At 32.9% G+C, this 24,693-nt stretch overlaps 1 protein-coding gene across 2 annotated transcripts in view; it reads right to left on the reverse strand.

Moving 5' to 3' along the window:
• Positions 1-24,693, reverse strand: part of LOC106108894 (beta-amyloid-like protein) — an 89,019-nt gene that overhangs the window by 64,058 nt on the left and 268 nt on the right. The window lies entirely within an intron of this gene.

Here is a 24,693-nt window from a genome sequence, read left to right on the forward strand (position 1 = left end):
GGGCGGCGTGGAGGCAGCTGGTAGATGAAACGGTAAAGGCTTACCAGGGCAAGCACGACCTTCAGCAATGAAGATACGAAAGAGAAGAAGACTTTTTACTTTCATAGTATACTAGTTGTGTAAGCTTGTATCTTTTCTCACAACATAAAAAATTTTCTACTGCAATTTTATCTCGACGATGTTTAAGTTTTTAAAACTTTTAACAATTAAAAATGTTTGCGGAGCGTACGAGGGAAGCCTGAGGATTAACGAAGCAATTTCCGTTAAACTTTATTAGAGGGCCCTGTGACGTCACACGTTTGCACAACTGTTTGTAATTGTTTCCTCCGCAACCTCTACACAGAAATTAACGCTCGCACAAACTTACCAACGATATCATAAGAAACGAAATTTATATAGTTTGGTAACGTTGATAACTAAATATTATTTAAACAACTTCAAATATTAACAATTCCACTCAACAGAACTAGAAATCTTAATTAATTTCAACAATCATACTTCACTGTATAAAAATAAATCATATCATAGCTAATATTATACTCGTAAATGTGAAAATAACGATGGATGGATGGATGTTTGTTAGAGTTTGTAGACTTAACGGCTGAACGGATTTCGATGAAATTTGGCATAGATTTTGAGAATAGTTTGGAAAAACACATAGGCTACTTTTTATCCCGTGAATAGATATGGTTCCCGTTGGATTCATTAATTTAGTTTTTAATGTTTAGTCGATCATTCTGCAACGGTTCAACATATCTAATTGAAATCTGGCACAGATATAAAACAAAGTCTGGAGTACACATGGGATAAGGTTCATCCCCGAGAAATGTCCGGTTCCCGGGGGATACGTAGCTTTTTGTTTTTTATACAGTTCGTATGTTTTCTGATACCACGCGGTCGAAGTCGCGGGCAACAGCTAGTGTTAAAATAAAAATAACGACACGAATATAAAGAATTATCAACTCCTAACGAGTTAAGTCCTCAGAAGTAATTCACAGTGAATTTTCACTTAAGTAAAAGGCTTGAGTAATATTTTCCGTGAGTTTGTAAGTAACTTTTATTCTTAATTTTGTTAAATAACTTCCCTGAAGATACTGAAGGTAATTTAATTCAATTTCATCGTAAATGTTATAATTGGCAATGACAAAGTTCCGCTAAAGTTTCTAGCTCATTTAAAAAACTCTTCAAGCATTCTATGATGCGTGCGAATGCGAATATTCCACGTGATCCAATTTGCACTTCTGACTTTGTATACCATTTTTCAGTCAAAAGTAAATAATCTATTTTAAAATGCATAACAAGTAGTCGTATTATTACCAAACTAAATCTCATAATACCATTTAAATAAATTATTAGTTCCAATAAATAAAATTAGTAGTTCCATCCAACTTTTATCCATCCATCGCCTTTTATTGGCATGTATACTCGTATGTAAAACGTATTAATTTTACATATTCATGCCGATACAAAACTGTTTTAAAATTGTAATTTAACATATGTATGCTGCCGAAGACAGGGCGGCGTGGAGGCAGCTGGTAGATGAAACGGTAAAGGCTTACCAGGGCAAGCACGACCTTCAGCAATGAAGATACGAAGAAGAAGATAATAGTATAGACTAATATACAACACGTCAATAAAATGTTAATAATAATCGAACGACACGAACATAAATGAGATAATATTCTTACTTACTGCGTTGGCGCAGCGACCCAAAGTGGGTCTTGGCCCATAATAATATTCTATTCTTTCTAAATTAAATTTTCATTTACACTACAGTAATTCATAAAACCAGATATTTAACCTATTTTATTTCTATTACACTAAACATCTTTTGATGTTCGTAAATTCCCAATTGCCGAGTTTATTTTCTTAAACATAATTAGAAAACAAGACCCTGTCCCTTTTCCATTCTAGTAAATAAAATTTAAGTTTTCTGTTATTACAAAGGCATTTATACGTTTACATAAAGTATTTTATCCTACGCTCAATAAAAAAGAACATTTTCAATTTTAAAAGCCATTCAACACTCGTAAAGTGTTGTGAATTTAAAAAGACCGTACTTTGCGCCTGAATTTTTAAGCGCACGTAAAATTTTAAATTGAACGATCCTGTAGTTTAATAGTTCCAACTATTTAAAAAAACATTTTCTTTTCTACTAAAAATGTAGATAAAAGTAGCTTAATATAACTATCAAGAATGACTTCAATTTTTGCGCTAACATGTTTTTTAAAATTGTTCTAATTTGTTTTCTAAAAACCTTTTAATGAAATTGAAATTCCTAAGTTAATGAAGTCTATGTGTGAAGAAAATTTCCGCTTTAATATATAGAGCACGTATTTAAGGTCTTTTGGAAAAAACGAGTCAGTATGCCAGGGCCGCACTGGAGTTCGTGAGTGGAGCCCTAATGAGAGACGACTGTACAAGAGTAGTAAAACGTTATGTGTAAATTTCATAAAGATTTAAGTACAACTAGCAATGTTTATATTTATAAAATTTACTATCTTTCGCCCGAGACTCCGTCTGCGTGGAATTAAAAAAAAAGTCAGTAGCCTACGTGTTCTTCCAGACTATCCTCTACTTCTATAACAAGTTTCATAGAGATCCTTTCAGTTGTTCAGGCTACAAACTCTAACAAACATCCATCCATCCATCTAAACTTTCGCATTTATAATATTAGTATGATTAACAATATCATAATATCATAGTTTGATAGATTCAACTACCGCACTGAAAAATAGTGCAACGTTTAATGTTACGAAGTAAAAAGTGCTTACAAAAATGTTGTTCTAATAATGTTGCCGCATTCGCGAATGTTTTGAAAGTGAAGAACAGAACTCCGTATAATTTATTATTAAGCGCTTGCTGCGAATTGTAAAGCGCAGCAAAATTAGCGCAATATTTGCGCAAATAAATGAGAAAAGTTTCACTATTAACCGCAAGAGAAGCTGCGGAATCCAGCGCTTTACGCTACACCGGCACGACAACGACAGCGCTGAATTGGTGCTATTCGCTACAAAGTACTACTTTTAGAAGCGCCTCATTACTTCGTTTATATTGAATTGCCACAAGCGACCTCCTACTCGTTAATTAGTTTTAGTAGTCTTAATGGAACTTCGACTAATTGTGTATTTCAGTTAACGTTTACAAAATCATGTTTAGGTATAAATCTACGATCTACAATCGAATATAAGACTACGGTCGATAACAGAAACCATATATTACTATGACTAAGTTTTTCAGCAATATACATTTTACCTCTGTAGATTCAAAAAACTTTGATAATTATCACACTTCTTAATACTTTAATCAAGTTCGCTAAAACAGTTTTACTTTTTCGAAACGTTTTAACGCTCCAAGCTATCTAATTGTAGAAAGGACGTCCAAAGGAAATCTCTTTAGAAGTTTCTCTACTATTCGGTAGATCATTACGGAGCGACGGTACAAAGTTTTAACGACGAACCTGAAGCCATTGCGAGATAAGATAGGACGTAATCACTTACAAATTGATTTAAGATCCCTAAAGTATACACAGAAATACTCAGAACCATGACATAGAAAGATTATCATCATAATAAATAAAACACAATCTCGTAGCCTATGGTAGATAACGTTAAATATAGATTTTCAGATATTTTCTCTATTCAGTTATCTAAATCTATGGATCCATTAGCCATGTATTACCTTTCTCACAATGTCTCTTTCATTTTCTTTAAAAATATAGAGACAACGATACAAGTGTTACTACAGCAGTCGAAACTCATTAGTTGATGTTCAAATGACCTTTCAACCTTTTTAAAAAACAATTTAGTTTCATTCTGATTAAATTGGAAATCTCAAAATGGTACGTTTAATGTTGGATTGTTACAATAGCCGTTATCTGAGAGGCAGAAGTCGTGATGCGGCCATTTATCTCGCGCTCTTGGGGGACGCTTTGCCGTTTGACACGGGCTTTGATTGCTAAAACGTGAAAAAAGATTTGACTAGAAGCCAATATTGAATGATTTTTGTAAATTCAATTCGAAATGAATACGCAATAATGGGCATCATCCGTTATTAGTTTTTAAGAATTAACTTTGTATTATGATTTATAATAATAATCATATTATCATCATCATCACCAGCTCATTATAAGTCCCCACCGAGGGGTTCGGAGCCTACCCTAATAAGGGGTGACTAGGCCATAGTCAACCAGGCTGGCCAAGTGCGGGTTGGTTGACTTCACATAAATCTTTAAATTTCTTCGCCGATAATAATCATATACTTGGTCCTTATTAATACACCAATTACTTATATAATTTAAAGTTGTTCTTATGTATACTGGATAATAGCGAAAAGATTAAATGAACTTTATTAGACCATTAAAAACGTGCAACCACTAAGTTACTTTGGTTCCTATTTATTATTCAGTAGAATTCCAAAATCTGGGCGAGCATAATTTATGAAGCCATATTTCTCAAGCTTTCACTTAACTCCCGTAGGGTCAATATTGCTAAAGCGTCCTCGGAACTACACTCTCAGGAGTTTAAGTTCACAAGTTTGTCATTAAGAAACTCCAGAGAAAGAGTAACGGCTGAGATTGTTCTTTGGGCTTTGTTGAAATTTTAGATTATTTAATTTTTGATGTGTCCTCTCTTATAACGTACTTTACTCTTTAAGGTAAATTAAAAAAACATTTTAAAGTATTTATCGATAGCAATTAAAACAAATGCAAGCTACTTTATTATATTTTTTTTATTTTAATAATGCAATCATTTTGATTATATTTAAAAGTGTAAACGACATTATTCTCAGTCACAGTGAAATTTTCCTCTTACAATAAAGTACTTGTTTTAATTACACACACGGGTACAGAGTAAAGGCTAACAATGCATAATTCACATAGCCTAGCTCTCCTCTATTTAGGGCAATAAACCGTTCCCCACTTTGGCTCGCACCGAATACCGCCCGTATATTTCAAAGGTATTCTCGCATTTCAGAGGCACTGAGCTATTTGACGTTGTTCACGGTATTTTGTTGGAAATATAAAGTATTTTCTACTACGAATATAGGGTTATAGTGTCTTGATAAAGGCTTTGTAAGACCCTTTTTTTTTTAATTTGTACACCAACAGAAACACTCATTTCCATGAAAGATGCGACTGTGTTAGTTGAAGTATCTAAAACACATTTACATCCAAAATATTATAAATAAGTCAAATATTTACAAGTGGATTAAATTCATATATCAATTAAAACAAATTTCAAATCCGCTTCAGCGCATGACTTGTTATGCACACTATAGTAGTCTATTAGAGAACGCGTCTAGTGAAGTGTGGGACGGGAATCCATTCTGCTACAGCGCTACCAAGCGGAATGGACCGACGGCTAATGTAATTGCCGACCTGACGTCCACACGTGTCCATTGTACCTGCTCTGACGTCAACACGTATCCATTGTATATGTCGATTCAATACCAATTCATCTAGAATCGGAGAACTTGCACGTTTGTTTAAGATGTTTATTTTGCTAAATATGTTTTCAGATGTACTGTAAAGAGTACATTTCTTACCGAATCTTTTGTTGAACTCTAACTAACTTAAACTAATATATGTGTTAACGTAGTTAAATTCGAAATAATTGACACCAATTGTCTTTTGTATCTTTACCGTAAACCAGTACGTGCCCCAACATTGTGCATCCAGTGATGAAACCCAAATTAAACAAACGCTCCACTAAGCCCGCTTTGATTATAATCAAATTTCCAGTCTGCGTGCACCCTAACATAACACTGAAATCCTAAACTAACAAAGCGGTGTACTCGACGTGCACGAACTAATTTCCACTCTAAAGGTACAGACACACTAGTGTTTATCGCATGCAACGCTTCATAGTCGAATATCACGCAATGCAGACTGCAACTGTTTCTATTAAGGTACCCTTTTACTGAGTTCTTTAACCTTTATTCACTTATATAAATAAAATGTTCGTTCACAACCTAATTAAATACAAGTTTTTACATTAATAAATAGTCTAAGTAAATACTACTTGGATATTGTCACCATTAATCACATTTTTAAATTTAAAAGAAGAAACATTCAAAATTGCAGAGAGAAAACAATAATTTAAATGGATTGAAACGACAATTGTAATAAAATCAATTCAAACAAGCATAAATGGAATATAGTTGCCAGTACCAAAGATGAACATTTCAGAAAACCTTTCGCTTCGTTTGCTCATTGTAAATACTTCAGTACGAACCCCTCCCACACTCCCGTATGCCCCTGCATACGCAAATAATGCCTGAACACGGCAAAATTATATACTTTCATTGTTATATCGCAAATAAAAATACAAATGAGAGGATTATAGCTCTTTTGTTTTGTTTAACAAATTTTATTAATATTTTGTTTTGACTGAAATAAGTTTTAAAAACGTTACCCACGTAATTAATAAACAGTGACCTTTTTCTGTTGCAAAGTTTTGTAAGCATGTTTTTTTATATCAACGTTCATATTTAGTTTTTAAAATTAAAGTAACGTACGAACTACATTCAACAATGCTTTATTAACATAGAAATGAGAAAAATATAAAACATTCAGCGTTCCCGCAAACTTCCATTTAAAATCACGTAATAACAAAAGGCATTACAACTTAAGCTCCTCAGTGAGATAATGTCGACTTTAAAGATTTTCATTTCACGCGAACGCTCGCGAAATCTTATTATTGCAGTTTGCGCCCAGCACTAGTACCGGAGACAAAGAGTAAAAAAAAAACTTAAGAGAACTATTTTTAATTAAACACGCTTTGTTTAGCTTTCAGAATCCAGCGTTTCGAAAACCATTAAATTACATATAACGTCAAAAAAATTATAAAAACAATCAAAAGAAACTAAGTCACATTGTCCGTGGCATTTGTTTATTTCGAAATTTATTAAAGTAACTCAATTAATTTTTTTATAGACATATGGATTCATATCCATAAATCTAAATATTATCCCAAAGGCAAAAAGTTACATTCACCTAATCAAAAAAGAAGACAAAGTGACCATAAAACGGGCGATATCGCCAAACATCATTCACGTCGCAGCCGAAATCGCTGGTCGATTTATATCCGGGCTGACCAGGTAATACCCGGGTGTATCGGACCAGAATGCGGTCGCCCGGTCGCCCGCCGCTGCCCGGGTGAATATAGATAAAGGGCGCGTCGACCCGGATATGGGAGTAATCTCTTGGCACAATGCAGTGGCCGATGCATTGCGTCTTTTTAATTAATTGCGGTAAAGTTGATTAACTAAATTGTTTTGCTTTAGTTTCTAGGCACTCTAGGATTATTGTCTTACCCAATATAATAGAAAAAACAACATGTCATTTCTAGGTAACGATCACTTTAGAAACTTCCATCAACGATGACGAAGTAGATAAAAGATCCGTTAAAGGTATCAAAAGGTAATCACTAAAATCTTGAGATAAGCTCTTACAAGAATCGTGCAGGATTCGAAGATAAAGTGAAATAAAATAGTTCCCGGATAAAATGGCTCTCGAGCAGTCTGATTTATATCCGGATCGAATCAGCCGAGTAATATCCGGGTGGCTGTAAGCGGATCGAGTCAGCAGGTGGAGGAAATTTAATCGAAACTCCTTTGTATAATATGTGATACATACGAGAGAAATAATTTATTAAACTTTACTAATACGATAAAAAATTTCTAACATTACTTTTCACTAGTAATCTGATAAATTCGGACAAGTTGGCGGATAGAAAAATAGCTCCTATTATTCGCATATAGTACAGCTTTTTGTTGGTGTAATAATTTTGAACTCCGGCATAGTTTTATTATTTAATATGTATACGAAAAGAGATCAAATCTCCTATACGAATATTCTCAAGTTTTATTTTAGATGACTAGCTTTCGCCCGCAATTCCATCCGTGTGAATTAAAAAAAAACAAAGTGAGTACCCTATGCATTCTTCCAGACTATCCTCTACATCTATACCAAATTTCATCGAAATCCGCTCAACCGTTTAGGCTACAAACTCTAACAAACATCCATCCATCTATCTATCCATCCATCCATCTAAAGTTTCGCATTTATAATATTAGTATTCAGCATGATTAAAAAGAGGCTTTGCAACTTCAAGTGAAACCTAATGCATGTCCGACCTTATTTTTTTTCGGTTGTGATTTTAGACCGAATAACTTAGTCTCAGCCTATCCATAAAGCAGAGGCAACAGCGGAGTTACTTATTCAAGTCGTGTCGGCTCTGCCACGCTTCACTTTTATAGCTACAATAAAAACTAAAGTAACGCGTCCATTTGAAAGATGAGATCCTTAATGTAACATACAGCGACATATTCCGCGAGAAATTGTTTGCATTTTTCATTTAATATTTCCTAACTGGACCCTCAATAATTCTTTTTTAATTACCTATAGGATGTCATTTTCTATAAAAACGTTACGAACACTTTGGGTAAGCACACAGGGCATAGAACAGTAAGCGCCACAGGTCTGCGAATCTGACTCACCACAGTCTCTAGAATCACGTACTCAACTCCCCTCATACCCTAAAACTGAAGACTACTTGAAATGTAGTAGTTATTGCACAATTAATTCTGTTTAAATTCAGGACTCCTTAACCAATTGAGGTTAAATCTATACAAATAGGGACATAACATCTCTGAGTGCGATAGTAAGCTAAGCTGTCGTCACTATTGTAATTAATGTTGACATTTTATCTTAAAATTCCCTAGCGAATTGCGAACATTCTGGTTATGATATTGAATAATTAATTTAATAGAAGCTTGAGCGGGAGTTTCGTAACTATTTTTAATTATTCCCCGCGCTCGTAGCCATCTTGAATATTTATCCTGTATGCGTCATATGGTATGTTAATTTGCTTTAATATCTACTGAAAGCATAGGTGTAAAAATTTAATATACCGAAGTGAGCAAGCGGATAGCTTAAGTATTCTACTTTTATTACTCTTTAGATTAAAAGTACAGGAAAACCTAACATCCTACTTGAATGGCTGTTTACATGTGTGTGTAAATGCGAACGTTTAGATGGATGGATGTTCGTTAGAGTTTGTAGTCTAAACAGCTGAACGGATTTCGATTAAATTTGGTATAGATGTAGAGGATAGTCTGGAAGAACACATACTCACTTTTGTTTTTTAATTCCACGCGGACGGAGTCGCGGGTGAAAGCTAGTATAACATAATAATATTGCTGTCTATGAAAATTGGCAATAATATTAACATTTAATCGTAAACATCCATCCATCTATACTTTCGCATTATAATAAAATTAATTACTTTTTTCAATCGTACAGGAGTTTACATTAAAAAAGGTTTAGACCAATTTTCGTTAAAACGAAAAAGCAATAATTGTTCCTACATTGAATGCAAGAAAAGCATTTACGAGGAATTGCAGGACTATCTCGCAGACGCTTCCCGACATTTTAATACTAGTCTAGAACGAAACAAAAAGACTAGAAGGAATTGAAAATGCAACAGTCGCTTTGGTTTTTTTTTCTTTCATTTTTGTACAAAGATGTCTGGCTTTTCGATAAATTGTAGCACTTTTTATTGCGTCGCCATTTTAGTTGTTTTGCTTTTAGCATTTGAAGGGGAATATTCTGAAAAACCATTAAAGTTATTGAGTATTTCGCGTATCAATTTCATGTCAAACATTAAAATTGTATCTAATATTGTTTTATAGTATTTGAGTGTATTGAATTCGAGTATCAGTTTTAATTACTTGACAGCTATTGGCTAAATTGTTTTAGATAAAAGTGTGGAACATTTCGAGCATTCATTTTAAATATTGAACCCAAAGCTGTTTTGTTGATTGTTATGGCCTTTTTAATAAAAGAATTTCAAGTTGACAATATCAATTTTTCAATACATAATTTTTCATTTCAATGCGAAAGAATAAAATACAAATCTCATATCGGAAGGGTTATGTCATATTTTTTCAAGTTATGAATTCTCCATATCATAAACGCATAAAACGCAGACTGTAGCGAAGTATGACGTATACTAAAAGATTCACATGTAAAGGAAACGTACAATTCAACGCTCGCAAAGGAAAATGTAGAAACACACAACATTTTTTCATTTCCAGAGCGGACTGTTGGCTTTAAAATTTTTAGAGCCGACAATTCCCACTGCTGTTACGTATAATGACAGCCAAGACAATGGAATAAGGACGCAACGGCCCACTTAATTAAAAATGCTAATAACCTCCGAATTTTCATAGAAATAATAAGATTAAATAAAATCGCTTCATAATTTAGTAGGATCAAGTTTAAGAAATAAAGGGACTTTATTTATAAAATTAATTAGCGTTAAGAGGTTTAATATTCATTCTTGTTTACGAGATTTATTTTCGAGAAAACTATTTTTCTTATAAAATTATAGCTTTTAGCCGTGACTGGCCACGTGAAATTTAAAAATAATAATAAAGAAATAAAAAGAGATATAGCCTATGTTACTCACAGATAAATTACCTTTCTAACGGTGAAGGAATTCGTAAAATCATCCAAGTAGTTTTTGAGCTCTCTCTTTATAATCTAAGCTAACTCTTTATAATCTTACTTAACATTATAAATGTTAAAAGTTCAGATGGATGGATGTTTGTTAGAGTTTGTAGCCTGAATGGCTGAACGGATCTATATGAAATTTGACATTGACGTAGAGGATAGTCTGGAAGAACACATAGGCTCATTTTTGTTTTTTTTACTTCTACGCGAACGGAGTAGCGGTCAAAATCTATTATTAGTAAGGATACGTTCAATGTTTGTAAAGGTTTTTTTTTCAGCGTGGATAATTTAATTTCAGCAAAAAGTTTAGGAATCTAAAGCTTGTTTATTAAAGGATATAAAATGCTTCAGTAAAATTCTCATTAAATGTATCTAATTGCAATTAGTACGAGCTCACACGAGGATATAAATTGCAGCTTGTTTTTGCTGAGCGGAATATTCTGGATTCCTCTGCAAATATGCTTCAAAGGAATTTATGCCAGTGAAGATTGAATAAAAAGACAGCCTTTTTTCACTTTACTCTCGATAAGGTTGATTATCTCAAAACCTTTAATGGAACTGAGGAGTAAGGACTTTGTAGCTCCACTAGCAATTTAACGATATTATTGAATATATATATATTGTTCCCAAAATATACAAAACCATTTTGTTTCATATTTCGAACTTAAAGAACCACCTAGTTTTTCAAAATCCGTCATGTTATTCTACATGTCACCTTAGAACGTAAATAATTTAACCACAGTAGGGAATAGTAAGAAAATTGATATAAACCATCTAATAGGTTTTTAGATATCCAGCTGAGAGCAAATTACATTAGTAACGTATAAATTTAAAAGAACAATTTTATTTATGCTGGGTTTCTGAAGTTTCGATTTATTTTATCATTACCTAGTTATTCATTAGTATGAGATTGCCCTGAGTATCAAAAAGTTTAACTCAGGTTACGTAGTTCGGAAACGCATCTCATGAATTTATCGAATCGAAAACACTAACAAATGGTTAAATGTAGCTGGGAAACAGGCCATAAGTAGGGTGTAATGGTGAAAACGTAGGCATTTGTAGTTGCCAAGTGGGCTGGAGAGTTGCCAGGCTAGCGCCTTCCGAACGTGAACCTATACACTGGTAACATTTGCCAATTTCATGTTTTCTTTTTGCCAAGAACACGTAACGTGAAAGTTCATTTCCTCTGTCTTCTGAAGCAGTGTTGAATTTTTAATGTAATTTAACTTTGTGCAGTTTAAGAAAATGTTTTAAAGAATACTAACATGGTAATGCCTTCCTTAAAATTATTATTTATGTGGTTAATTTATATATTTCATCTCTTGTTCTTACATCGCAATATATTAAAGAACAATTTTTAGAAATCGATAGCATAAAATTAAATCCTGAAGAAGAAATCAACGGAAAATTAATCTTAAAGGGATTAGAGATTGTCTCTTCCCTTCTCGGTAAATAAATGACAAAAAGGGAAAAGCGCTAACAAACTAACAAGTGTGCTTATTATTTGTTCATTCTCTGCAAATTATCATTTCATATACAAAAAGAAGAAGAACAGAAGTTAGAAAATTAACAAGCCACTGAAAACGGAAATATGAAATTACGTTTTGAAGTGGCGAGACATTTCTGAATAGAATTTTTCTCTATTGGTCGACGGCCGGCGGAGGACCGGAAATGAGTTTCACCTCCTCCCCCTTATTCCACCCTGAGGGAGGGAGGCGCTAACAGAGCCTCTGTTAGCGCCTCAGCCACAAAGGACCAACTTCATTATTAGCCCATTGGAAATACCGTTTCATATTTAATTTCTTTTGATTATTTTGGTGACAAAAACTGTAGTAACTTAAAATGCCGGTAATTTTTAATCGATTTATATCACTGTCACCTACATAGTTGGTAATTGCAATAAGATTTTTAACAGCAAGAACATCTACAAAAACATACTGTTTATGGCACTACTATATCTGTTTTTTTTTTTTTTAAAAAAAAAGGTAGTAAGCGACACCACTATGTTACGGGTTTTCAGTTATCATTTCTCGATCACAAGTTCCATTACAAAATATGTAAATGAAATGAAAAACAACAGATATTTTCCATGCAGAGTACAAAAGCAATAATACTCCTTAAACCGTATATCATCCAAAAATGATTGCACGAGGAAACCACAGACAAGAGCACTGCCGAAATCCAATTACAAATTCAGTGCACGGTCAACGCGGAGCCAATAAATTTTGCACGAACAATAATGGTTGCAAAAGCTGGATCTTTAACAAAATATGTTTTGCGAATCACGAAGATTCAAACGAACTAATTTAAACCGTATATCAATTGCTTAAAGTATCTTTTATTTTGCACTTATTAACTTCCTGGATAATTCACTTTTATTCTTCTCAATATGCATGATCACAGCATGTTCTGTATTCAATATACAAGTGAGCACAATTACCATACTAAGTAATTACATTACATAAAGTAGTCTACTTTTCAAGAAATAATCAAAATGAATCTTTACTTTTGGTGTAAAACTGGCATTCTAAGAAAGGTCAACCCAAATCTTACCATAATCTATCCAGTGCATCGGAACCCATAAGATAAACCATAAAACCCTTTTATTATATAGATTTTCCGTAACAAAGAACGTTTTGCATACAGGTAGCGGCAAGAGATAGTTCGGAGTATAGGGGCACAAAACGCCACGAGCTCTCGAGCGCCGCCGCGCCGCGTGCCCTCGAGGGCCGGCAGTGATTAGAGCGCGCTAACAAAGCGCTAAGGGCCCTTAACCTACATGCTCCGTTTGCGACGCTCACACTCCCCACAGCCGCTGCTACCCTGGCACCCAGAGAGACCTAATCTCTACCTTAAACTTTTTTAAAACTGCTCCATTCAGCTTATTTTATCATATTACCCAATCTCAAAATCAAATCAATTATGTACCACTGCGTTCCTTTATAAGCTCTATTCAAATAGGTCCACAAAATAAGTAACGGGTAATCAATCTCATCAAAGCCCATATCTGTTTTTAACGTCGTTTTAACAGTATTTATCTTACATTCTAGATTCAGATCATTATTAGCTTAAGAAAGAAGCATCTAAACTGTATAAAACAAAAAGAAAAGTTTAACTTTGTGAGTATTCCAAAAACCACAGCTTAAATTTTAACCTCTAACCATTCAATCACTTAGCTATCGTAAGTAACGTATTTAAGTTGGAATAAAACACCTTGATAAAGTTAAATGGAATGAATCTAATATATCGAAAAGGTTTTAGAAACCCCTTAAATCTTATCAAACCTTTTTAGATTCACGGAGTTAATAAATCGAAGTGCGACCACCGTAAAGACGACATGTAACAGTTTGTTCCGAGAAATTTATGTTTACTTGTATATTATTAAAATCTACGAGACTAATACCAATTAAATCGCAACTCAATTTTGGAAACATGCAGTGACAAAAAAGAACAATATAAATATGATTGTTTTTCATAATTATGCGAAAGAAACTTTAATGACGCCCAAATTAAAAGATTTCATTACATCTCTAGACACATTTCTTATAAGGCACATTTAATAGCAATAAAAAGTCGTTTAATATACCGAGAAATGTACCAGGGTAACAGCGCGATACGGAGTTCACATATTGAACGCTCGATATTGATTCTTGAACTGCGGTGTAGCGTGTCGTCATGTAATAAAGTGGTTATATCTGATCGTTTGCTTGGTAACGACTGTAGCAGGTACACTCACGTGCAATAAAACGACAGTAGCTGAGATGCTAAACGATGTAATTACTCGCAAACTACCCGAGGTGGGTGGATTTTGAGTTGATAATTTGTTCCTAAACTTGGTTAATATCTCCCTTGACAACCTAAATTTATTATGCCGCGGATGAGTCGAGAGAGAATGCACAATGATGAAAGTTGTTACACATAAATTTACAACATGATACATCCATTACACTTATAAAGTGTTTACGTTGACTAGTTAACGATTTTAAGTATTAGAGAAAACGTCAAAAAATCTGTTTGTCTATCATAACAAGATCATTCATTATAATTGGTCTGTGACTGTGACCATATCATTTTGAGCAACAATAAATACATATATAGCTTAAAATGAATTTTTCTGACATAGAAGACGAAGTCATTTTTGATAAGTTAGACTTATTCTTAACAATGGTGCAAGAAAACGAAAGCAAATCTCTTCAGAGCATATTCTGTATTTCAATGTAAGAAGTCGTAAAATATCACATACATTTCTTTCATGTCTTGGTAAGTAAATTTACTTGGAGAGTTGTGTGAAATTCGGAGGAGACGCGGCCATTAGCAGGCGCGCCGGTGAACGAACGTTTCATTGCCCTTCAAAGGGATGGCCATTAGATACGTAATAGGCACTTTAAACTCCTCACGAGTTTCATATATACGCTGAATTAATTATCTACGTGATATTTTATATGTAATTTTTGCTTTTAATTAAATGATAATACCACTCACAGGTATTAAATGTTTATTAAGAATTCTTTAGTGTAGAATTAGTATTAAAAATCTACAAGAATCGTTTACCCCTGATAGCAAATACTCATAGAATACGAAATTAGGTTATTTGCCATCCTACGTATGTATTTTTATTAGTTTTACAGAAGTGAAAACCCACGGCAACATAAAGCTGCGATTCAGTTAAAGTGTAGCGTATTGCAAACTGCACAGCGGGAGTAAACTATCTAATGGTCGTCATAAAATATTACCGACGCCATTCGCGCCGGTGATTTAAGCTTTATGATTCGTGACGTCGACCGTATTACTATTCAACCATTGTTTGGGGGCGCTAGTGTCGCGGCCAGGAGCGATCGTTAACTGTCATTGTTACAGACAATACGACTGGTCTATTAAAACATCTAAATGGTACACTGTATCTATCTATAAACGTATCTAATAGATCGCTCAGATACAATACTGTATGGGTTCAATCTAAACTAAATAATATTATAAATGCGAAAGTTTAGATGGATGGATGTTTGAGTTTGTAGCCTAAAGGCTGAACGGATCTCGATGAAATTTAGCATAGTTGTAGGGTTTGTAAGGACACATAGTCTACTTACTTTTGTTTTGTTATTAATTCCACGCGTCGGAGTCGCGGGCGAAGGCTAGTATTTTTTTTATATATCTTTTATTGCACTTTATTCTAAATTCATTAAGAATTCCGCCAAGACTGGCCAGTTATCATATAACAATTAAATTTGGAACAGCGGGTAATTGCCGGTTTCCCAGCTACTTTTAACCATTCGTGAGTGTTTTTGGATCGATAACTTAAAAATGCGTTTCCGAACTACTTAACTTGACTTTTACTCAGTTGAAATTATATTTAATCTAACACTATTGAATCACTAGGTGCTAATAAAGTAAATGGAAACTTGAGTAAACTATAAGGCAACAACTCCGAATTCCATTAACTTCTGTCTGTCAAATTGTAACTAAGCGAAGTGCTTGAAATTTTTTACATTATTTGACCGCAACAGAATTTATTACAAAGAGTTATAAATGTTTCAGTTATTTTGCAACACTTTTCTGTATGAAACTTTAAAGCTTAAAATAACTTGACGACGGTTATGTATCATTTTTGACGTCATAACGCGACTTTTATAGCTTCTCTTAACGACCAGTTAATGTACTGAGCTTTAAGCATCGAAAGCTCTATTAAAAGACTGCTTATCGTCTTATCGCTTACAAAGTAGTAATACTGATAAAATTAGTAATTACCTCATATTATCTTAATTAAAACTTAACAAAGTATAGCCAATATTTTCGCGTAATTAGAAAAAAAAAATATTTCACTTCTATTACTCGAGACGAAATATCCAGAAACTATTAAGAATTATCATTGCCTTCTTCGTTAGGACTATTGTCCTATAATCTTAACTTTTAGCTATGAAAATCTGTAATATTTATGTAGCTACTAGCATTTGCAAACGACTTCGTCGGCGTTGAATTAAAAAGAAAGTAAAGAGCGTTTATGTTCTTCCACACTATCCTTTTCATCAATGCCAAATCTAATAGAGATCCATTTAGTACTTGAGGCTACAAATCTAACAAACATCTATGCATCAAACTTTCGCATTTATAATATTAGTAAGATGTTATATGTCATAAACTATATAATCTATGCCTGAATATGTATAAACTAGCATAGGTTGTAAATCAATCCGTATAATCGGCCGATAGTCGTGTATTCAGCAGGTATTGACAACCAATTATCGTAGCTAATATACTGGAGGAATTAATGGCTTGTATGCATTAATTGAGAGTGTACACGGACCGACATACGTCCAATTTGTATATAGATAGAGATTAGTTTGTTAATGTAATCGAACTGCATACATTGAGTTTGATTTGTTGTGTATAAATCTATACTATCTATACTAATACTAGTTTTTGCCAGGGACGCCGTCTGCGTGGATTAAAAGAAAACAAAAGCAAGTATCTGTTCCTCCAGACGATCCTTTACACCTATGTCAAATTTCATTCAGATCCGTTCAGCCGGTTGGGCTACAAACTCTAAAAAACATCCATCCATCCAAACTTTCGAATTTATGAACTATACTAATACTAATAACGAAAAAACTACTAGACAGATTTCAAAAAATATTGCACCATTAAAAAGCTACTTTATCATTATGTAAGCCCCATTTCTTTCTCGTAGACAAAGTCGCGAGCAACAGCTAGTATTTAGGAGTAGATATGTACGTTGTTTGATGAAATAATTTCATGTACAATTTAAATAATATAAAATCTAAAAAATAAAAAGGATTATTTTTAATTATAATTCTTGTAAGAAATACAAACATGTTTCTGTTTACTTAAATCCTTTAATATATTTCCTAGAAGTTTTTAAGTTTCAGTTATTACAAAAGATATTAAAAATGCTGCAAATGACAATTTCGCCGTAGCTACTTACTGTGTATAAAATGTACAAAGCAAGCAGGTTGGGGGCGAGCGTGCATTGCAAACAACAAAGTTAATTACTTCAAATTTATTCCAGTTCTGACGTCATATGAAGCTTTTACCTTGGCTTATATTTAAATTAATAACGTTAAATCACAAACAGAAAAATACGTTTCATATCTTTATTATGTTTCATAAAAGTACAATTTTACTTTGGTTTATTTCGGAGACATTTCATTTAAATTTTTTTAACAGAATGTAAAAGACAATATAACCCAGTTAAGGTATTTTGAGATTAGAAATACTTTAAGAGCATCTAAAGGAATGTTTAATGCAACAAAATTATCATTACCAAAATGAAATACATACTGTTGCACGCGACTTCTTCCACGTGAAATTAAAACATAGTTAAAACACCCTATGTTATTCAACGATAAGGTAGCTGAACGATGGTGAAGGAATTTTTGGAATCGGCCCAGTAGTTTTTGAGTTATTTCAATAGATACAAAAACCAAAGACAAATCTTTTCTCTTTACATTATATCATAGATAATCATAATTGTAGCAATACACATTGTTGCAAATGACATACACAAAGTAAAGTAAGCTATGTGTATCGATTTTGCACAACAATGCCAATAAACGTAGCGCAATCCGATTAGTAACATGCACTCAATACACAAACAGCCAAATCCGGAAACTTGGCATTGTGGACATGCCACGCTCAAGTGACTACGTATTCAAGCGTTTGGCCAAATGTTTGCGGCCAACGAAGCTTCAAATGTAGGCCAACATCCGGAGAATGGGATGTGAGCCAAACACGAAGACAATGCACGCTTCACTATATGGGCAGCGCAAATGTCCGAGTCACTAATTGTACCGGAAAATTACATTACGTATAATCTCCATATAGTTTATATTATAGTCGTACTACACAAATGTATCAATTTGTGATCAATTCGAACAAGAATTCGAGATAAAACTAAAGAAACATTTTCACGTTTTCCTGCAAGAAAAGTAAACTATTGGGGAATCCACGCACACAATGTACCATTTGACGAAACGAAATTGCAGATAAGATTCACTCAGGCGTCCCAACTTCATCAAAATAAATAAAAACGACGCCCTCGAGTGAAATACACGAGCAAGAATACAAGTAAATTATTCAACCCCAATTTACTCTCCTACGAGGTTTAAGTAACCTCAAAATTCATTTTTCACGGGATCAACCTCAAGTCTCATATACGAGATTAGTTTAGCTCCCTATATAAGTGAATAAGGTCTGTCGCCATGGCAACTGGAGCAGAAGGGCCCATCCAACGCTCCATTGAGCATTCCGTGCGCCTATGACTCAATTAGGCTTCAACGTATACTATTTTATGATTAAGTTTGAAGGTTAAATAGGCTTAACGGGTGAAATGATTGATACTTTTTGATCGTATAAAGTTACTGGCCATTAATAATTTTTAGTACTGGCTGAATGTGCATCGTGCATGATATATGTCACGGCGACCATCGAATGACTGACGACAGTTGTCATTGAATTATGGAATAGTGCATTTTGTCATTATAAAATCAATTAGTTATCTTTTTAAATGTTTGCAATCCGATTAGATTGTGTTACATTGTCCTTTACGTGTTATGATTAGTACATTTAAATTCATAATAATTAATGCCTTAATTTTCTAACGTTGTATTTTGTGCGCTTTTGAAATTTTCTTATCTTGTTTATGATAAATATTTAATTCCATACTTGAAGATTCAACCACTAAACCATCTGGTTTATCTATTTTATTTAAATATAAAAAAGCAATTTTCTATGCTTGAAAGTGTTATAAAATTCTATGAAATTTAAAGCTTAAAATTTAACATTGATGTAACTTTAATATTTTGTTGCACCTCGCATTTTCCGTTGCACATTTCACGTATAAATCTCACCTCGCTGTCATTTCCGCTTTACACAGGATGTACTGACTTATGACGTAATCTTTTACTAAATAAAACGACTTGCCGTCGCCATTTTGTGCTAACAATTTACTTGTAAAACTTTAAGCTCATTGATTTTAGTTCTTATACAATAAGAGGATACAAATCTTTAGTGACCATTTAACCTTTGTGGTTAAAGACCACTACAGACGCTCAGTTATAACTAAAAGTTTAAACTGAACAGTTTTTTTTTTATCTATTCAAAAGTAGTACCATTGGAATATAACTAAAAATGATACCAACGGCTTCCAAACTGATCATTGCAAGAACACAGTTCAGTAAAAAGTGTAGTTGAAATACACTTATTTAGCTTAAGTACATTTTCGTGTTTCTTATTGCAATTCCTAGTACAAGTTACATGAAAAGTATCCATTATCAGGTAAGCAACTTTAAGTAGAACTTTAACAGAATAGAGCCTACATTAAAGGAAAAACTGTAAATCTTTAAGACCGTCTTGCCTTTCAGGATTTTTACTGCAGGAACAAAAGTCTGCCGTCGCATTGTTTCAAATGAGAACGTCTCTATTGTATTAGTTGCTGCCTACTGCTAAATAGAGTAATGAACCAGAGAGAATATATCAGACCACAGAGTATTTACAGAATAGAACTGACACTCGTTTTAATAGTAAAAGAAGAGCGAAGAAAGTATGAATAGATTGTGTGAAAGAGGATATACTTAAGAATGGAGTGGATTCAGATATGACAGGTGATAGAAATGGTAGAGCAGCACATACTGTGTCTACCCTCCGTAGGGACTAGGGCAAGTTGATGATGATTTGTTTTCGTTTTTCATTTCACACATACATTCACATACATTGTGTAAAAATTGTAACAAGGACAATGAACAATCTTTAACACGAAAATCCAATGTAATCAAATACTTTAGCAGAAAGTTTATTTACTGTTTATTCTTGTCTACTCTTTGTTTAAATAAAACTTTATATGTCGTAAATAGTTCACTAATTTAGCTACAAATTATATGAAAAGATATAGTAAATATTTTATTACATCGTTCAATGTTCCAGACACATAAATTTTATCGTATATCTTCAAAACTTCTATTACTGCAGACACAAAACTAAAAGTAAGTCGAATTATTGCTATCAAATGCTAAATCGAGATTCGATTTTTGTTTCTATTTTTATATCTAGATACCTATGTATTTATACTTATGAAAGTTTAAACTTTACAATAATTACAGTGGTAAAACATTAAATGTTAACGCCCAACATTTTTATAAGGACTACAAACTTTCTTTTTTTTCAAATTATCTTCATTTTTAACAAAGCCAGGACTGCTTGTACACTCGATTGCAAGTTTATACCTCCTACCTCTTTTATATTTTATACAATAAAAGGAAATGATAAATTCAAATAACCCTCATTTCGGAGCTCCACTCGTAGTCTAAGCTCCTCTCAAGTTTGCGTAGCACGACGCCATCTAGCGGGTAATGAACTATTCTATTTTTAACAAAAGATTACTCCACAATCGTGTAGGAGATTGAAAATTGTCTAAATAATTTAGATTAGTTTGACAATTCATTTCAAAATTAAGTAGAATGAATCTTACCGATTTTCGATTTTTATTCTTATAGAAGTTGGAATCGATTGATTTATAGTTATAACTTATGAAATAAAAAAACTTTGTTTTCTCAAATTAATAATGACCATAACAAGTAATGAGAGTAAATAAATGTTTATTACTACTACAGTCGTACGTAATCGAATTGGATTTCGCTATTATTTCTATCATCGCTAAATTCTCAACACTGTATTCAATACTAGAATTGTCCTCTAAATTATTTAATAAGAAAATAATAATTTTAGTTAAGTTCGTTATTGCGATCTTTATTCGTGTTAAAACGAGTAACACCGATATTTTTCGGTTAAAGGTACATATAGACTATTAATAATTTTAAAAACCTATCATTCTTTTATCAAATTATTAAAAAGTTTTACTTAATAATAAGAGCTATAATACGTTTTCCAGATGTTAATAGAGGTGACCTCTATTCAAAATTTGACAGCACCCATTCAGAACGTATCAGACAAAGGCTTTGGCCTTGCTATTGTTCCGCGATGGACATATTAATACTAAAGCTTATGTACACAATTATATACTTAGTAATTAGTCTATAATGTACGTTTTATTTCATTGTGTACAAAGTTTTAATCGCTTTAAAAATTGCTACTCGCAAATTTTTAACTAGCCATTTATCGAGAGAAAACTTTTTGGTTTGTTACAATTGTTGTTTTCCAATGTACATAAATGAATACTTTATTCCTTAATTATCTTTAAAAAAATCTTTTTCTTAATTTATTATCAAAATATTAAATATTAAAAATGATATGTAATAATAAAAGTTTTTGTTTTTCCCATACTATTATCAAGAACGCCGGAGCGAATTACCAGTATTATTGCCGGTTTCTCAGCTTCTTTTAACCATTAGTTAGTGTTTTATGTTCTTTAACTTTATGTAATGCGTTTCCGAATTAAGAAAATTAAGTACTCCGTTGAAATTTAATTCAACATAACACTAATGTGTTAGAATAATTGTGTTTTCTTTATAAGTCCTTTTATGTCATTTTTATTTTGTGGCAATGAATACATATTCATTCGTTCATTCATTCATAATGAAACACACAAAACTTCAGCAACCGGGCATTAGTCACCTTACATATGTACACTTTATATGCTAGACATGAACACAAAGCATTCGCTAGCTGCTCCCTGAAATCAATAGACTGTGATATCGGAGAGCGTTTCATGGAAACGACGTTACTTGATCAATACAAATACTCGAAGCTTCTTTATATTCTTTGCACATATGTACAAAATAATACATAATATGTACGCTTCGAGCATCGATATATAGAGACGATGTAGGTTTTATTATCCAAACTTCAATTTCTAAATATCCCAATGCATTTGTACATGCGCAACATTACATGCTTTATAAGATTTCAAATTTTAGCAAGGTTCACTGATTCAACAAAATATACTGTTATCTCTTTTTATCTAAAGATAAATGAAAGAGATGATATCATATAGTCATACACGAAAATGAAAGAATAGAAATAATACATCATTAATGAAACAAATCAGATCAAAAAACAAATTCACATAAATATTCTTCAAAGAGAAATCTTCAAAAATGTTAATTTATACTAACCCAGCGATTTGGGCCGCGTTTTATTTTAAAAAGTAAGTAGCTTATGTGTTCTTCTAGACTATGGTCTACATCTATGCCAAATTTCATCGAGATCCGTTCAACCGTTTAGGCAAACTCTGCCAAACATCCATCTAATCATTCCCATTTATAATATTGCAAGTAAAAAGATTATTTCAAAAACATGAATAGCAATCGAATTAAATAGTTCATTGCGATCAATTACTTTTCAATAAAAAATTATAGCAACAAGGTTAAGTGCAATGCTGTTCACTCCGCGAACTTTTAATCCAGCTAAGTAGAGTTTGATTAAAGTGATTATTTTTTAATTACACAAAGTTGTGCTTTATTCGTTTTTTCTTAATTAATCTATCTTCATTTAGTGCCTCTTAACTTTAACTTATTTTCTAAGCATATTGCTTGAGTCTCGTATATTTCCTATTGTACTAATCTTAAAACATTTTTTAAAATTTCGAATAACATATACAAAAGGGAACAAAAAATATTTCTGTTTCTAAAATTTATAATAATATCGCGCTGACATGTCTTTGCAAGCTGAAATACGGAACACGCTATCGACAAAAGGCGACGGCAAAATATTCCAGAACAATACCCAAACGGGACCAGCTGGAACAACTAAATCCTGGAAAAGAAAAGCTGGACACCGAGACTTATACTGGTTGAATAGAATTTATTTTTCCAACTTATTTATTTTCTAGCTTTTGCATACTAATGTGCAATTTATGCTTGCTTATAACTAGCTGTTCCCGTGCGACTTCATCCGCATAAAATTATGAAAATTTTATTTTATTGTTTACATGTGTCAAATTATCAATTGCAAATGTCAAAATGACAATGCATGGCAACCTTGCTTCCTTGATGTTGGCAGGAATTTACGGTCTCTTTTCCACATTAGGGTTTTATCCAAAATATTTACCCCCTAAGTTTAATGAAAATATATAGCCTAAAGCGGGACGTAAGTGTAGGACTTTATATCAAAATAAGAGTTACTCTAAAGTATGTTGTAATTGCTGACATCTTAGGCAACAAAGAAGTGTGTGTTTACGCTTTATTATAATAGTATAGATGGTTATTCAAATTTAAATTCAAATTTTTGTAAATAAAATATAACCATTTGCAAATCAAATTCAGTTATTTCTGTTTTTTAAGTTAAATTTTTATAAGTTATTGCGTTCCGTCGGCAAGATGTTTAAAATTTTAGGATTCTTTTTTAAACCCTAAATGGTATCAAAGCTATTTCTGTTGATCAAATGTTTTTAATTCAGGTCGAATATATGTAAGATATATTTCTGTGCAATGCAGACGATACATATATTACGTCATACCTGCAACATATAGTATGTACACATAAAAATTGCTTTTCAACACATTACGAAAAGCGCTTTTGGTGTTAACGAACATATTTTTCGTATTACAAAATCATATTTGCTAAATAAGCGAATAAAGACGGACGAAATGATTTTTTTTCAATTCTAGAAAGCAATTCCTAATTCTATTGCAAATTAATTGCATTAAAATTCTGTCCGCTAGTCGATAGCAGCCCTTCACAAAACAACTTCATGAACTAAATCTCTTTTAATTCAGATACGGTCCCGAACAAAAAGGTTCTCCTGTGATCCCCACATTTACATATTATCTACGTTAATATTATTCATAGCAAGTAGTTCGAGAATTATTCCTAAAATATACGTAGAATATTCATCGTCTATGTTTTAAATTATAAAACGCATAAAGGTACAAAGTCGGACGGCACGAAAATGCCGACGGGAAATGAAAATGGACCAAAAGTCTTTAATTACAGCTGTAAGTTGAACCTAAAGTATGTAATAACATCTTTTTCAACGAAAACGGCTTATTTCCTTTCCCTTCTACATATTTTAACCGCATGCAAAGTAAATAAATAAAGAAGCGTACAAACCACTCGACGCTTGTGTCAAAATCATGTGGCAGAGTAGGCGTATTCGTACTTCGCAGTCGCATTTTAATTGAAAGGACACAAGTATTACGCAATCATTACAGAGGTGCTTACGTTGAAAAAAACCGGAACAGTCGAGGTGTTCGTATCTAAAAACT

Source organism: Papilio polytes, unplaced genomic scaffold, assembly GCF_000836215.1.
Source record: "Papilio polytes unplaced genomic scaffold, Ppol_1.0 DF821400.1, whole genome shotgun sequence".
NCBI lineage: Eukaryota > Metazoa > Arthropoda > Insecta > Lepidoptera > Papilionidae > Papilio > Papilio polytes.